This window comes from Malus domestica, chromosome 05 (genome assembly GCF_042453785.1).
Source record: "Malus domestica chromosome 05, GDT2T_hap1".
Lineage (NCBI taxonomy): Eukaryota > Viridiplantae > Streptophyta > Magnoliopsida > Rosales > Rosaceae > Malus > Malus domestica.
The window spans coordinates 26,252,670-26,264,658 of NC_091665.1; positions in this window are offsets into that span (position 1 = coordinate 26,252,670).

The following is an 11,989-nucleotide window of genomic DNA, read 5'->3' on the forward strand; positions in this document are numbered from 1 at the left end:
AAGACGAAATCCTGGAAGAAGACGTCACTTTTGGCTCTGTCAACTCAAAATTTTCACCTCAATCGCTGGGGGCATGCTCCAAAAACATGCCAGTCAAACCGAGTGAAGTTGGAGGATGGACTTATGTCACTCCGAAGAAATTGCACAAGAAGCATATGTCTTCTCCACAAGCTCACCAATGGGAAAGGGGGTAAAACAGCTCCTATTCACCTCCAGAACAATGTGAAAGTGTTGGAGATAATGAAACTTTGACACGAAGATCATCCATCCCCATCACGATGCGTGACATCTTCCCAGAAGACTTCTTCAACTACTCAGTCAAGGATCCTTGCTATGAAGATTGCGAGGAACAACTCTCTCAGATCGCTTGACGAACCAATGCTCCTTGTTCGCACGAGCCTAAACTGCATGAACCAAAGCTCCTTGTTCGCACGAGCCTAAACTGCACGAACCAACGCTCCTGGTCTGCACGAGCATAAAAAGCAACACCAACGCTCCTGGTCTGCACGAGCATAAAAGGCAACACCAAATTCTCCTTGCCTGCACGAGTTGAAACTGCAAACGGCACCAAAAGAAAATACCAAGAAAAAAAAAATGTATTTGAACTACGTTACGACTTGATCTCTTCTTTAGAGGGGTACGTAGGCACCTCGAGCATTCAATTTCGAGTTCAGTCACATCAAAAAAAAAAAAAAAAGGTTTGATTAAAGTTTCATTGATGAAGGACAATTTTATTACAAATTTATTTTGTTTAAAAAAAAATCTGCAATTTTTCTTTGACAAAATTAAATTACAGTTTCTTCGAAAAAATAAAATAAAATAAAAAAATGAATACATATGTTATTATGTATTTACAAAAAAAAAAATATATATATATATATATATGTATATGTCTAGGCCCAGGTGCAACAAAAGGCACCAGCCCAGGCCCGTTTCTCTCTCTCTCTCAAAATACCCAGAAAAGCCCATCTCTCTGTTTTGAAGAAGAAGAAAGCGAAAATGCGGATAAGCTGTAATTGATGTCGAATACTCCGCAAGGGCTGCAGCGAGAATTGCAGCATCAGGCCTTGCTTGCAGTGGATTAAGACCCAGCCGTCCGATCCGCCGGAAATGGACGCCCTATTCGACTCAATCAACGTCCGAGAGCTCCTGTCGGCGCAGGACCTCAGCGACCCCACGACCCCTCTGTCTGCGCCGGATCTCCGCCTCCTCATCCAACGCCTCGACTCCCACTCGCTCCAAATCAAGTCCAAAATCCAATCTGACCTCCTCTCTCACCACCAGGATTTCGCCAACCTTTTCTCCGTCTGCAACGACGCTGTTTCGCGCTCCAACCAAATATCCGACGACGTGGTCCAGCTTCTAAGTTCAAATTCCAACCGCCCCATCGAGGCGGAGATTGGGCAGATTATGAAGCAGATGAGCGCCACAAACAAGAGGAGGAAGAGAAGGAACAATGCAGTCCTGTTTCTGTATTGGACCCTCCATTCCAAGACGGCGACGAGGGACGTGACGGTGACGGTGAGGATGATGACGACGAAGACGGTTGTGATTTGGAGTGCAGCTATGCCAATGTACAGAGAACAAAGCATCACCTTCTGCAGAAGCTTCGTAGATTTGAGCAATTGGCGGGGTTAGATCCAATTGAACTTGAGAAAAGAATGCTAGAAGAAGATGATGATGACGATGAATGTAAAGAAGATGAGTCTGAAACATCAGATAGCAGCAGTGAAGAAACTTCCAACACAGGATCTGCTTCCGGTCCCGGCAAGCGCCATTGCTCCAAGAGAAGGAACAATCAGGTGAAGAAAACGATTTGCATGCCGGCGATCCAGTTCAAAATCAGAAGCTCCGTACTCCGTCGCCATCGACGGCCAAGCCTCCATCTCCGATCGTCGATCTCAGCAGTGCCCTGCTACAACCTTGCTTCTTCATCTTCAGTTTCTGGATCATTCCAGCACCATGGCCCAAACTCCGTCGTCTTCCTTCGACGGTCGACTGCGAAAATGAAGCGGGCGTTTCCGCCCATAACACTCACCATGTGCCCCTCGTGTGAGCGTGTCGGGGTCCCACCCAACTCATCATCATCCGCCACCTTCCTCCCCGCTGCCGGATGATGGTTATTGAAGGTAAGCGCAAAACGCCCAAATTAATAATCGAGCAGAGGCCAGAGAAACTTGTAACGCCAAACGACTCCTTCGGGGACTGACTTGGCGACGGAGACGAAGCCTGAGCTGCAACCATTGTCGACAACTCTGCTTGCTACAAACTGTTTCATGTGCGAAGAACTGCAACCAGGGAATTCCTCAAGACACCCAAAAAAATGCAGCCCAGGCCCAATCTCTCTCTCCCTCGCAGCCCTCGAAATCAAAGCTAGGACTCTCATCTTCGCACTTTCCGCTGTGACCCTCTTCCATTCTCTCTTCGTCTTTTAAACGGCAGTGGTGGCGGTGACAAATCGACGTCGCTAGCTGCGGAGACTTTGCCTGCTGGGGGTCCAGAGTCGTCGAAAGACGAGTGGGCCTGCGAGCTCCAGTCGATTTGGAGCGGCGGATTGGAGGCCGTGACCGGATCGGGAGGAGGGGTCGAGAAGTGCGGCCTTGGGCTTGGCGGGTTTGGAGGATTGGGAGACTATGCTCTCCGAAACGGCAGCGTCTCCGGCCCACGACCAGTCTCTGCTAAGGTGGATAGCCGGGGACGTGGACGACATGTCGTGTGGACTCAAGCGGCTGTTGCAGAGCGGGAAGGGCAACCACTACAACAGCCCCATCGATTTCGACAGCAACGCCGGGTTGGGAATCGTTGATCAGAGCCCTAATTTCGATCTAATTAGGAGCAGCGGCATCTAGTGATCCCTTCCTCCGTGACGACACGCAGTGCAACGGTTGTGCTCAGTGGCGGTGCTCCGAAGCTCCCCGACCATCCCTGCAAATTCCTCAACTCACCATCCAAATTTATACAGAAAAAATAAAAATAAATAAAAAAAATAAAAAAAAAAAGAGGTGGTGGTGCATCTGGCACCACATGAAAAAAGGGGGAGGGGTGCATCTGGCACCATAATTAAAGGCAAAATATATATATATATATATATATATATATATATATATATATATATATAAAGGAGAAGGAATGGTGCCTCTGGCACCGCAGGAAAGTATAATAAAAAATAAAAAAAAATAAAAAAAAAGGGAAAATCTGGATTGATCTGGCACCATACCTAAAAATAAAAAATAAAAAAATAAAGAATAAAAAAAGGGAAAGCAAGTAGGAAGATGGGATGGTGCGGATTGCACCATATATATAAAAAAATAAAAAAAATTATAATAATAATAAAAATATATATATATATATAAGAAATAATGGGTGGGATGGTGCGGTTGGCACCGCATGAGAAAAAAAAAAAAAAAAACAACAACAACAACAAATGCATTAAGAGAAATAGAAGTCCATTTTATTTTTCTGGAAATTTTACATAAATGTGTACATACCTTAAAAAAAAAAAAAAAAATCAAATCAACTCAAAATTACAAGAGGGGATCTTCAAGGACGATTAGGTGGCGCCTCACAACTCGGCGGAGCTCCAGGAAGAGTAGGTGCCGGAGGTTGACTGTTTGAAGCCTCAGCAGTCGGCAGAGCCTCAGAAGACGAAGGCAAATGCTGCTGGAACAAACCCACAAACCTCTGATGATCAAGTAAAATCTGACCATCAGATTCCTGCATCTGGTCAATCTTCCTCTTCATGTTTGTCGCATAGCTATGTGCGAGCTTATGCAACTGTTTGTTCTCCTGCTTGAGCCCTCTAATCTCCTGTTTGAGACTCATCACTTCAGCCGCCAATGATTCAACTTGACGGGTTCGAGCAAATAGGCGTTGGGCCATATTAGACACAGAACCTGCACACTGCACACTGAGAGCCAGAGAATCCTTAACAGCCAACTCATCAGACCGTTTGGAAAGTAGTCTGTTATCTCTGGGAGTGACAAGGTTCCGGTGTTGGAAATGTGCCCTAAAACCAATCATATGATGATACTTTACGGACATTTCAAATGTTAAACTAATCTAGTTTAACATATAAAGGGCAAAGATTATTGTTTGAGCCGTCTCATATAAATGTTATATGCTTAAACGATAAAGTCCAAGGAATATGTGATTGGGAGAATGCAATCTAATGAAGTTAGATTAATGAGACCATTCTTTCGTAGACACATCCTAAATGTTCCTGATCATAGGATTACCAATTGGGCATTGACAGTCCGTTAAGATCAGTACGTACTGTGTCTTCTCTCAGGGAGAGTGACTAGTCTCGAGTCATTGGTGTGTGTGACATCAAGACAAGTACGTAGGTGTTCAATAAGAGAATGAGTTCACTGAACGTGATCAACAAAAGAATTCTTATATTCCATGTCACATGAGAACTCATGGTTGGGATAATGCAAAGTAGTCCTTTTACCTGAGGCATCACAGTTGTCTTGTGGTTAAGTCCTTAATCTTTGATTATGTCTAATTCACCCCATCGGGGTGTCACGGCATCGTTGGGGTTAAGCCACTTAGCTATGGAGACAAGTGAATGCGCAACAAGGGATCTCTAACCTTCAAACAGTTGAGGGAGAATACTCTATGATATGATTTGGAATCTCTGGCCAGAGTATGAATGAGATTGGGGAATGCGTTCCAAATCACATTCAAGGAAATCATATAAGCAAACGATTCACATTGGATAGTAGACATGAGTAAATAAACTATCATACCAAACAATGTGGTCAAGAGTATTAGATTAGAGAAGGACCGTATTGCATTTGTAATCCCGAACTGAATAGGTTCTCCACCTCTTCTGATTAGCTTGGGTAACCATGATATGCTGCTAGGTGTCACTCATGGTTTGTGGAAGCCCTAAACGTGTGTAATCACTAAAGGGAGAATTGAAAATAGTTTCAATTCACAATCGATGTAAAATGGTTTTAATCGCCCACTACCTCGCTAAAAGGAACCTAATGGATCGCACACCGTAAAAGGTAGAGATTGGAGATTAAACGGAAATGAGTAAGAATGATTAAATGGTTTAATCATTTAATTATGGCAAGGATTAATTAATATGTTAATTAATCAAACGAATAAGTTCGTTAAAGACTTCGGGATAGTTTTGGACCTTAAGGCCCAATGGGCTTCGAACGTCAAGCCCATTAACTTAAATTGTATGACAATTTAATGAATAAAGATTCATTAAAGCCCAAAAGCCCAAACATCCCTAAATGGCCGGCCATATTAGATGAATTAGGGTTTTGGTTGTTTAGGTTACTTAAAGAAGTGACTATATAAATGACTTTATAGCCAAAATTCATTAAGGAAAAATTAAGGGTTTATTTTAGGGGAAAATTGGTGAGAATTGTCTCTCCATTTTCTCTCTAAAAAGGCCAACACCTTGGAGGGTACATCTAGCAATCCTACTACTCCAAGGTCACTCATTTCTTCTACAATCAAACCTTGGTGAAGAGACTTAGAGGTTCCCTATTTTGGGAACTTGGAGAAACCTATTTTTCCATCCAAATCCATGGATCTAAGAAACAAGGAATGAAGGCCCTATCTCTTTGGGTGATTAGCCTTTGCTTATGCAAAGAGGAATCTACAAAGGTATTTTTCAACTCACTTTGTTTTTGAGTTGATTATTGGTTCACCAATCTACTAGGCTTTGAATTTCATGGTAATGTTTTGTTTTTGAGTGCATGCAAGCATGATTCCGCCTTTTAATTGTTAATTGCATGCTATATGATGTTGCTCAAATGAACATGTTTTTCAAAATAAATCCTTCAAGTGGTATCAGAGCCTAGGTCTAGTAGTTGGTGAATCCTTTTGGGTTTTGTAGTTCATAAGTTTATGATTTAAAAGTTGTAATTGTTACAAGCTTTATTCTTGCTTCTTTGAATGTAAATTTTGTTTGAAAATTTGCCATCTCAAATGTTGTAGATGTAGTTCATATGAGGATGAATATTAGAGCTAAAATTTGGTGCCATGATTTTAGGGATTTTCGGCCAAATCCAAAGGGTGATTTTTTGGGTTCATGTTTGTCTTGTTAAAATGGTTTTAAGGTGACTTTTGGAACCCCTAAGTACCCTAGGATGTTAGCCTCATTTTGAATGATAAAAATTTGAGTTTTATTGCATGAAAACATTCATGGAGCTCTTATGGGTTTTCATGGATGTTCTTCATATGTTCTTGATGTTCTTGCCAAGAACACAAAGGTTTGTGTTTTGATTCAAAGTTTTGATTTATTTCATAAAGTTTATGATATATGTTTTTCAAATGATTTATCATGTATTTAAAGTGTTAAATATTTGTATAAATGATGATGGAAACATCAATCATCAAAACATATATTATTTTTATGAAAGTATTTAAAGTGTTAAATATTTGTATAAATGATGAAAGAAATATCAATCATCAAAACATATATTATTTTTATGAAAGGTGAAAGCACTACTTGATTGTTTTTTACAAAACTAATAAATCAAAACACCCACCACTCATTTTTATCCCTAAAAACCGGCCACCCTAATAAAATAGGGTATTTTTGGGGCTTTTATGCAATTACATAAAGTTTTGATACTTTAGTGTATTTGTACTTTCACCCGAAAGTTTACGTTTTGACGTTAAGGCCTAAAAACGCTAAAGGACAAATTGTTTTGCTCCTTTAATGAAGTTTTGAATTTATTTAAATTTTGGGTTCTAGTTGTATTTACATGAAGTAGTGACTTTTGTGTTTTTACAAAGTGACCCCAAAAGTTTATGTTTTCGCAATATGGCCCAAAAAGTTGTGGTTATTGCATGATGGCCCAAATAGGATGAGAACAAAATTGTTTTGTCTCTTTAAATGAGAATTGGATTTTCATTTTGTTTAGCTCCACTTAAATCAATTTTATGGATACAAAAACCAAATGAAAATGTTGCATTCAATTAATTAGTTAAAGCGTTAATTAATTAAAGGATGATTATGAACCTAAGCATAATATAATTGAGCTATGTGAAAGGCGTTTCAAATTTGTTTGAACCATGGGAATGTGTAGATTAGATTTTGGTTGTAATTTGATTTGATCAAATGTTGTAAAAGGGCATAAGTCCTTCTTTACTTTAAGGTAATTTGTTTTATGCAAATGTTGTAATGAGCATAAGCTCATCCTTTACTTTGAAGTATTTCTTTCTTGCTTTATATGATATGCATGAAAATGAAGTAATTGGGTCCAACGCCCCTAAGACAACACGCCTTAATGTGATTAAACGCGTAACTAAAATCAATCTCCATCCCTAGACCGAGATTCAACACAAGGCTCGTGTTGAATCTAAACAAAGGTTCATAGTCATCCTAAGGCCCTAAGGCAACTATATAGTCCATCAAATGAATGCAAACCTTATGTTAGTAGTAACATATACTCTTGCTTTAAAAACCGTTTTAAAAGCATAGTGGGATTATTATGTACAACTAAAACAATCATATGGACCAATAGTTGTAATAGGACCAAAATTGTTTTAATAGAGATTAAAATGTATATTGATATGTGATGAGACCTAAAACCCTCAACCAAACCAATATTAAGTTGATAAGCGGAGAGTGCTTAGAACACTCTTTCGTGGCCTTCCACCGTGGTAGGCTCCGATCGTTTGTGACTCGTACACCGGCTTCACCCTATAATGGGGGAGTACAAAGTGCGTGCTTACACTCAGGAGGAGTTCTATATACATACATGATGAAGTGAGGTAGGGAACGAGTTTAGCCAACATGATATAATTCTGAGGCTATGCTTGAACACCTACACGAACTAGGCATGGTGGGAATGACTTAACTAAGTACAATGACGCCAACATGATATAATTCTGAGGCATCATTTTCTAGAGGCCAAACTAGATGGGTACTTGCAAGAGGTTGTTGCAAATGAGTAAGCGTACTCTCTCATTATTATTAACGCTAGCCAACATGATATAATTCTGAGGTGGGCTTGGTAGTAGTGAGTCTCCCATAACCTCCTAAGAATTTCATCCAAAACTCTCGAATTCCAATGAGGGATATGGAATTTGCCAAAAATAGTGGGTGATGCTATTTGATTTAAAGACCCGAATCAAATGGCTTAAAATCAATCAATTTATATACGTTATGTATTTGTTTACCAATATATTTGCAAACGCTATCCAACACTTGACAAATAAAAGCCGAACGTTTAGTTTACGGACTTGGTACTACAAAACCATAGATTGTCTTTAATGGCTTGTAAATGTACCTAAGTAGTCTCATCCTCACAATCTTCCTATTGATAATGTATCATTAGAAGAATATGTTAGAAAAGGTCTATCATAGAGAGGACAACACTTTTAATGTCATAATTCTTCAATTACAAATTGTTGTATGAAGAAATAGGAGTTGCTTTGAACAACCCTTAGTCAATGCAAACACTTAGTGCTTGTTTTTTTGTTAAATGAACAAAGAACTTGAGAAGAAAGCACAAAGGCATGGACACTTAATGTGCCATGATTCTTCACTTGCAAATTGTTGTATGAAGAAATGAGAGTTGCCTTGTACAACTCTTGAAAGTTTGTAATTATGTTTAGAACATAATGGTTGGTTGACAAAAATAGTCCATTAACATGGACTTATGATGATTTTGAATCATTGAGTGTTGAAGTGTTAAACCACTTAACGAGACGGAAACTAGGCAAGGACTTCACCTTTGTTTCCCCTATCCTAATGGTTCACTAAGTTTATGGTAAACTATGTAGTGAACAATAACCACATACTCTCCAAATTGTTTGATGTGTATAACACAATTGAAAAAGGTTTCAAGAGAGATAGTGGGAGTTTAGGGACCATGACTAATGTAGTCAAAGGTGAAACTCAAATAAAGAAGATAAATAACTCCAAGGGAACAAACTTTCTTTATGAAAGGATGGACATTGGAAGGGGTATTTGCAAGAAATGTCTTGCAAGTGTCAAGAACACACCTTTCGAAGGTGTTGTAAAATGTTCTTGAAAAGTTCAAAACAGTTGGTTCTTCTACTTGAATGTATGATTCCGTATTAGTAACTATATTTTACAAATCGTTGTAAAAGTGTGACTAATAAGAAGTAGAAGATATATGAGAGAAGAAAAGGTGCTTCACATACGGAACGTGAATAAGATATAGATCTCTGCGAAAGCAGATAGTACTTACTTCCTCATATGAACTACCAAAGAAATTGGATTATAGTAATCTAATTGATTGTCTCTATAGTAGAGATGATATGGTAGTGTTAACTGTTTAGAATAAAATGATGCTTAAAACCCAAAAGGTTGCAAGGTAGTGACTAATCCTAACTAAATTGTGATACCTCTAAAACATAAGTTACGAGTTGGTGAAACAAGGATGTTTTGGATCGATAGATCCGGATCCAATACCTTCTTGTTAAAATTGTATAGAGGCGAAATGTTCGAATCTTTATTCTTTTGGAAAGAAGAAAGAATCACAAAGTTGTTGAGGTTAATTCACTTAGATGTTAGTGGCACTTGTCCACAACATAATACTACTCATGTTATATGACATTCACCGAAGATCACTCTCGGTTGGACTATAGTTTATTTTGAATAAACACAAGTCCGAATACTTTGCAAAAGGTTTCAAAGAATTCAAGAAATGTAAATAGATGAGTAAGATATCTAAAGTATTTACCTCCTTAGATTTGATCCAAGGAAAGGTAACACTTTAGATGAGTTTCCTTGAAAGATATCAAGGAAAATAGCATCATAAGATAATGTATTTCTCCATTAGGAGAAGAACGAACTTGAATAAGATTTAGTTCGTTAAATGTTATCTATTACCCATATATAGGATATATACTTCTAAAACAATATGATTGTCGATGAGAAGATCTTCCAATATTTTCATGACTCCATAAGATGTAGTTGGAAAGAAAGACAAATCTTAAGCATGTTAAAGATTTGGGGTTGTATGCTAACAAGCAATATTTGTTTGATAATAATCTTGTAGGATATCCTTAAAATAACTTTTGGAAATCGCTTCTATAAACCAACTAACAAATGTTGTTTTGTTGGGTAGTTCATTGTAATTCTACAATGTGATTTGCCTAAAAGCAAATGAACGAGAGATAGAACTCAAAGAATGGGTTCTTTGAGAGACAAGATAGTAATCAACAAATATAACAACCTAGTTCCTATACCACAAGCTCCAAGGTAGTCGATAAGAATGAAAATCCTTATGACTACATTGAGTGCATATACGATATATACTCAAGGAAATGGTAAAGTACCATTTGACTCGAAATAATGAAACCTTCATAGCTAATTGGTAGCTTAAGGTAACTACAATCAAAGAGAATGGTTGACTTTGAAGAAACCATCTTTGAGATAGGCTTGGTTTCAATTAATTCGAAGATTGCTAGCTACAACTAAAATGGTGATTCAATGTTTTGACATAATATGGGTTTCCGAAACCATTATTAAGATAGTCTTGATAATATATGTCCAAAACTATAAATCACAAGACATGTAAGTTGTAGAGATCCATCCATCATGGATCTTAGCAAGTTAGTGGGAGCTATTTGCATTTTATGAGGAAAAAGGATCAAATCGTTTGATTTCTCATCAAGATGTAAATGAATCTTTTGTTTACGAGTTTTACAAAAGATTAGTGGGAGTTAATCATGTTCCTAAAATTTAAGTATATATGATATATTAATTTTGGAAATGAAAAGAATACTTCTTCGTTAAAGTTATGACTTTAATACATTATATGAAGATAGAATGTATATGGGAGATATAGTCTATATACATGGGATGGAAATCTATAATGATATATTTCATGATATAATTGGATTATATCAATCCCTAATAATAGACAATGGATGCTAGGAAGTTTCTCATATGATGATAAACTTCAATAAGAAGGACGATTCTAGTGAGACTAGCAAGTTGCCCTTCTCAAAGGGAACGTACCCTTTGACTCCCATAGAAATAATGCGTAAATTGAATCCTTTATGCATAAGCAGAAAGGTGATTTATGTATTTCATATTGTATGAAAAACATTGATATGAGTTGTACCTAGAACGGTACAAGACGATATCAGTGCAAGCCCAGGATCAGAACCGTGGCAACTGTCAAGTGAGTCCTTAAGTATTTAAGAAATACTTAAGGATAGATTCCTCAAAGAATGAGGAAGAATTAGAGTAACGTAATGGAAGCGTAAATGTATTAGATTATGAATCTAATCCATCATTGGATGTTTCTTCATTACGAATGAAGAAATAAACAGATATCTCTTTATTATGACTAAAGAGATATTTGGATGGAAACATTAAAGTAATGACTTTAGTGTGTTCCATTATGAATGCAAGATATATTGCCATATAGAAGTTTACAACAATGTTGTTTGGATGGGAAAGTTCATTTATGAACTCTCTATACGGTTCCAACCAGAAAGTGTATGACACTAATGGGGCGATAGCTCAAGCCTGGGAATCAAGGGCTCATCAAGATCCGAACACAAATGAGAGACTGAACCACATGATTGAGAATCATGTATAATGGTGACGTCGTTATTCTCAAGGTTGCTTCTATGGATAACATATAGATATCCATTGTCTAGGCCTACTTTTCAGCCATTTATGAAATGACTACAGAAGAGGTATCATCACTGATGACCAATGCTGATTGGCTCTAGTGCAAGTGGGAGATTGTTGGAAATGTGCCCTAAAACCAATCATATGATGATACTTTACGGACATTTCAAATGTTAAACTAATCTAGTTTAACATATAAAGGGCAAAGATTATTGTTTGAGCCGTCTCATATAAATGTTATATGCTTAAACGATAAAGTCCAAGGAATATGTGATTGGGAGAATGCAATCTAATGAAGTTAGATTAATGAGACCATTCTTTCGTAGACACATCCTAAATGTTCCTGATCATAGGATTACCAATTGGGCATTGACAGTCCGTTAAGATCAGTACGTA